Source organism: Vicia villosa, linkage group LG1 (assembly GCF_029867415.1).
Source record: "Vicia villosa cultivar HV-30 ecotype Madison, WI linkage group LG1, Vvil1.0, whole genome shotgun sequence".
NCBI lineage: Eukaryota > Viridiplantae > Streptophyta > Magnoliopsida > Fabales > Fabaceae > Vicia > Vicia villosa.
The window spans coordinates 66276111-66282422 of record NC_081180.1 but is presented as its reverse complement, the minus strand read 5'-3'; the positions used below and the strand labels follow the sequence as shown (position 1 = coordinate 66282422).

At 29.3% G+C, this 6312-nt stretch overlaps 1 long non-coding RNA gene across 2 annotated transcripts; it reads right to left on the bottom strand.

Moving 5' to 3' along the window:
- Nucleotides 1-3704: 3704 nt before the first annotated feature.
- On the bottom strand, nucleotides 3705-5214 carry LOC131640118 (uncharacterized). Of its 2 annotated transcripts, XR_009295167.1 has the most exons (3): nucleotides 4800-4991; nucleotides 4157-4713; nucleotides 3705-3949 (listed from the first exon to the last, which is right to left on the bottom strand). It is a non-coding gene; the product is annotated as an uncharacterized LOC131640118 (long non-coding RNA). The 2 variants fall into 2 exon arrangements; XR_009295166.1 differs by having other exon boundaries at nucleotides 3705-4713; nucleotides 4800-5214.
- Between the last annotated feature and the right edge of the window lie 1098 nt (nucleotides 5215-6312).

The following is a 6312-nucleotide window of genomic DNA, read 5'->3' as shown; positions in this document are numbered from 1 at the left end:
ACAGTAAAAACTTTTTTTGAAAATTCAATCAAATCAGGTTTTTCCAAAAAAAAACTGTAAAATCATGTTTTTTAAAAATACAGTTAAAACTGGATTTTTGAAAAGACAGTAAAATCGAGTTTTTTGAAAATACAGTAAAATCGACTTTTTCCAACATTTCAATAAAATCAAGTTTTTAAAAATATTGTATAATCAAGTTTTTTGAAAATATAGTAAAATCGAGTTTTTTGAAAATACAATAAACTCAAGTTTTTCTAATAAATTGTAAAATCGAGTTTTTTGAAAATACAATAAAATTAAGTTTTTTAAAAATACAGTAAAATTGGGGTTTTCCAAAAAAATAGTATAATCGAGTTTTTTTAAAAGACAGTAACATCGGAATTTTTAGAAAATACAGTAAGATCGAGATTTTTGAAATTACAGTAAAATCAGGTTTTTTGAAAATACAATAAGATCAACTTTTTCCAAAATGACAGTAAAATAAAGTTTTATTAGAATATTGTACAATCGAGTGTTTTTGGAAAATACTGTAAAATCAAGTTTTTCTAAAAATACAGTAAAATCTTTTTTTTTAAATACATTTAAATTGAGTTTTTGCATAAATACAATAAAGTCTAGTGTTTTTTGAAAAATATGAAATATTGACTATATTTCTGAAAAACGTAAAACAAATATTCTATACAAAATATTTATTTAAAAAAAATTAATTTATATGATTAAACCAGTTTATAAAAGGAAACTGGTTCTGAATCAATTTAAATTGAATTTAAATTGTTTAAATTAAATGGTTCAGTTCATTAATCATTTAAGTGGATCCGCTTGTATAGGTTGCAATGTAATGCAATTCAATTCAAATATACGATTAAGTTAACTCCTATTTTCAATGTTGGGTGGCTTGTGTTTGGGTATTGTTTGTTAGTTATTTTGTTTTTGCTTTTTGTTTCACATTATTTATATCCTCTCTTTTTGAGCGTTGCCCCTATTTCCAATGTTGGGTGGCTTGTGTTTGGGTGTGGTTTGTTAGTCATTTTTGTTTTTGCTTTTTGTTTCACATTATTTATACAGAAATGTTATTCTTACACCAAATCTTACACCTACACCGTATGTATGGACGACAGTGTTCATATACGGACGAATACTATTCATGTACGGACGGATACTATTCATGTAAGGACGTTTATTTTTAATACCTAGACGTGCATTAATCAACTTCATTACTGCATTAACCAAGTTTTTACACTACATTAACCAAGTTTGATAACTGCTAAAAAGTATTTTTAATGCCTGGATGTTGCATTAACCAACTTCACTTCCTGTATTAACCAAATTTTTACACTGCATTAACCAAATTTAGTGACTACTGTAAAGTATTGTTGGGTGTAAGTATTAGTGTAACAATTGAGTGTATGAATAACATTACTCTTATTTATATCCTCTCTTTTTGAGCGCTACTCATACTCCTTATCTGTATCCACTACTCTTTCCTATTAAAAAAAACTTCATAATTCAGTTTTTTCTTTCTCTACAAAAAATGGTTTCATCTCTTCAATATTTTTACATTTTTACAACTCGCCATAATGAATATGTACTACCTGCATTTCTTCTTAGCATCAACAATAACTTTGAATGGTGTTATATGTTAAGGGAACATTCTTCTTAGCATTAACAATAACTTTGAATGGTGTTACACTTAAAAAAAAAACACTCAAGTTGCTAAGTGAATATCACCTAGAATGTGTAAAAAACACCTTGTAACTGAACAATTGCGGGGTAGACCAAACATCTCGTAAAAACGTTAATCACAAATAGTTGTGGGGTATATAAATCACGCTGCAATGTTATTAAGTGAAAAATATGTCGCAACGATGCTAAATAAATATCACCCCACAATTTTTTTTTCCAGAGTAGAGCAGAGCAATTGGTGTCAAATGATGTAACATGACATTTGTTTGCTGAGCCGTAACATTTGTAGTTGAAGGGTGAAAAACACCCAAGAACGTTTAATATAATAAAAAATATGATAACTTTATATTATTATAAATATTAATTTTAATATTTATAATAATATAAATATAATAAATAATATAAATTCAAAAATTATATAAAAAAATTAAATTCATTAATAATTAAAAACAAAATATTTATTATTTTAATTATTATATAAAAAACACATTTTCTAAATAATTTTTTACGATTTTATCATACAGTTAATTATATATATACTAACATTTTCATTCTCTTCATATTTTATATCAATAAAAACATAACAAAATTTTTCACAAATGATTTCTAATATATTATACACAAATTAAATCATCCCAAATTTTATCATGCAAACTTTTTTAAAAAATTAAATCTAAACCAACTCATGCAGACCAAAATTAATTTCATATGTGTATCTTAACAAATTGGTTTCAAGAAAATCTTGAAAAAAAATCTAATTCACATAGCAACAGCAACAATACCAGCTTCGAAAAATTTATGGTATGAACATTTGATATTGATTTGTGTTGAAGACGAGAGATTTGAGAGAGTTTTTTGGTTTAAAGATGAGAGATTTGAGAGAGTTTTTTGGTTTAAAGATGAGGGGTTGTGTTGAAGAGAAAGAGAGAATTTTACAAATGAAAGTTACTGATTTCTGGAATGTGGGGGAGAAGCTAAAGTGGTGGAATATATAGGAAGGTTGCTGGGTGAACGCAACATTTAAAGTCGTTGGGAGTTGCGGCGTGATTTCCATCCCGCAATGTATGTGTCAGAAAAAAACGTTGCAACGTGAATTTCACCGAACAACATTTGAACAGATCAAAACAGTCATCTGTTCTACTGGCGCCTCATTAATTGAGCCTTTTAATCATCCAAGAGATGAAATAATCATTAAAGAGATGAGAGGAGTTCATGTATTTGAATGAATTAAAGTGTAAGTGATTTAACCAAGCGCTTGGGCTCGAGTGGCAAACGAGTCTCTGCAAAGGACGATATTCGGGGAATACCGAGTTCGATTTCTGGCAGAAACAACGCTTGGTCAGTGCACGTGCCTCCGTATAGCACGGGCCGGATTAGTCGATCTACTATGTAGGTCGGAACCGATGCGAAAGCAAAAAAAGAAAAGTGTAAGTGATTTTTAAATTAGAAAAATATTTGAAGAGATGAGAGGAGTTCATGTATTTGAATGAAGTGTAAGTGATTTTTAAACTAATAAAAAAAGTGTAAATACTAGATATGAAATTACTTTAACCCAATTTGATATCAACAAATTTGGTTCAGTTCACCAAGCACAAACTAGACATAAATGTAATAGATGAGCAAATGAGTCTTCATCCGTATTCAAAATCTAAAAGTACCATATTCGCATCCACGCTAAGCCAAACTCGGTTTTGTCATCCTTCCTTCTTCACAAACAAAATCCATGTCTCCCAACAATATTCTCTATGCCCACCATAAATATTTTCTCATAGCATGTTTCTTCTTTCTGATATACATCATGTATGTGTAACATGTTATCCGTGCGCATGTGTAACATGTTAAGATACTATTACTACACATTGTATTAGAAATAGGAAAGATGTATAATTGAAAGTTCAATCGTTGCGAGAGAATGAACATATAAATGACATTTTAGAGTGAAAAATTAACGATACACCAATATCTATTCGTGTAGACTAGCAACCAGATAGCCGATTGAATACTTGCACAAATCTTAAGTATTGAACTTTGAATGTTTTCATTAATATCAAACTAGCTTCAATAGCCATATAGATGATTATTCATAAACAGTCATGTGTCTGAGACATTAATAAAAGAATATATAACTGCAGACTAAGTGTTAAGTTGCTGTATTGGCTCACGACAGAATCCAATTTCCCTCCTAATCTTATACAAGCAAATTAAATTCTAGCGTAAATACCAATACACCAATTACCATAATTATTGAAGAACTCCATTGAGCAATCTGTGCCGACAAAGAACATCATCAAAATTGGAATCAAAACTTAAATTAATTGAATAAATCTAATGCAATTGAAAACCATCCACTATCAAGTTCGCCATAAGCACAAAATTAATTAATCCAAATACACTTCCCAATTTATGCTTCACTTGTTTTTAATTAAACCTGCTAACCAATTATAAAAGTCAAATGTAAAATGATATATAATACCTTATTTGGTCAGTGACGGAGAAAATCCAGTGCAATGATAAATCTTTGACAATCAATGTTGTGATGCATGGTAGAGAAGTAAAGAAAAAACAAAAGCATTACGAGAGAAGGAGAAGAAGAAGAAGAAAATCACACACACCACACCAGAGAGAAAGATCCCGGGCAATTCCCGTGCGATCTCCCTCAAAAACAATAAAATATGCTTTTATTCATATTTTCTTTGACCTGCCATGCAAGCGCACCTGTCATGGCAAAGGTCGGTTCACAAAGATATTATTCAGGACCACTTCATCCCCAAACAACAATCACATAATCTAAATTCACAACATGAATCGAGATTTGACGTTTATAGAACGCAACAAGCCAGCAACTTCCGTTACAATAATATTCTCTTCAACACATGAAGCTGAAATTAGCAGCGACGAGATACAATCATCTCAATAATCTCTGCGAAGAGGAAGATTCGAACATGAAGTGACTCCAAAAGTAATACGAATATGTAGATCTAGCCACGGAATAAAAGATCAGAAGAGCCTGATTTCAGATCCATGGAAAACCTAGAAAAATGGATGCAGGTGAAAATGGAATTAGAACAAAGATCACCAAAAAATAGTTAAAGAAAAATAATCAAGTTTAATCATACCGTGGAAATTTAGCCATCGGTGTGTAGATCGGAAGCCGATCCATGCGAAAAGTGTGTTGAAAGCTACAACGTGATATCGATGAAGATAAGAATAAAGGAAGTGAGGAATTTGTGAAAACCCAGCCTCCATTTTATAGAGGATCATATTCGCGTTGCTGACGTGGTGATTGTTACTACTCGTTTTTTTAAGGCAAAAATAGAAAAGGAAATCGTAGAGCTGTATTTGCACTGGATTTTGGGTAGGTACAGATCAATAATTATCTGTTGTAATCTGTGGGTATATACTTTTAATTTTAAACGCTCTTTTTATTCTTTATAGTTTTAAATTTTTATCATCAATAGAATAAGGTAACTAGTTTTTATACGAAAAGAATTGCACTTGATTGAAAACTACTGCACATAAGTTTAACATAAGGGCCTCCTTTAAATTTAGATGTTTTGAACGAATCTCCTTTAAATTTAGATGTTTTGAGAGTGGTGTTTCAAATTTTTTTTTTTAACAATAAGTACATAAGCATAAAATAAATAATTAGATAAAAACTCATTTTTATTTGATATTGTGCTAAAAGAATACAAGTATGGATCTCTGAATCAATGTTTATACTACCTCAAATCATAAACCACTGTAAAGAGACTTATTCTTCTTATTCTTCTTCTTCTCCGTCATCTTGTTATTCCTCTTGATCCGATCTTTTTTTCCTATAAAAAAAATTGACCAAACTTTTAAAATTATTTAAATATTACCCTCTTAGCATTTTTTTTATTGCGAAATCATTAATAATTTGTTCATAATTAAGGTTCTTCATAAAATTATTTTTAATTGAAATCAACGCAAGACTATTTAATCTATCTTGTGACATAGTAGATCTCAAATAAGATTTTAATATATTTAATTTAGAAAAACTTCTTTCAGCATATGCAACACTGATAGGAATAGTCAATATTATTCTTTAAGCTATGTATACAATATACATTAGGAAAACAATTAAAAGTATTTAAAGAACTCGATATTATATAGCTTGATTTTGATTCAACTATTCAAACTTCTGTAATAACTTTCAATTCTTCAAACAAAATTTCACCATCAATATCAAAATAATCGTCATGTTTTAAACAAGTTTCAAGATGTTTACAACATGCTTTCAAGTCTCTATTAGGTAATGATCTAAGCCTTTCAATACTAAATAATAATCCAAAAATATTTTCATATTTGCTATACTGCTCAAATCTTCTATCATGTGAGCCAATTGTTTGATCTACAATATATAAGAAATAATGATTTCGAAAACAATAGTACTTGGCGTTGATTTTTAACCTACAACTTAAATTATGATCAATTTGTTCCAAAAGCCTTTGAACGCCAAATGAAACTTGATCTTGAAAATTGAAAATCAACATGAAAATTAGCATCTTAAAAAATACTTTTTTATTTTATTTTTGACTAAGCCATATATATGTTATTGATATTGCTACGAAGACCAGCAAAATAAAAAAATTATGAAATGGTTTGAAA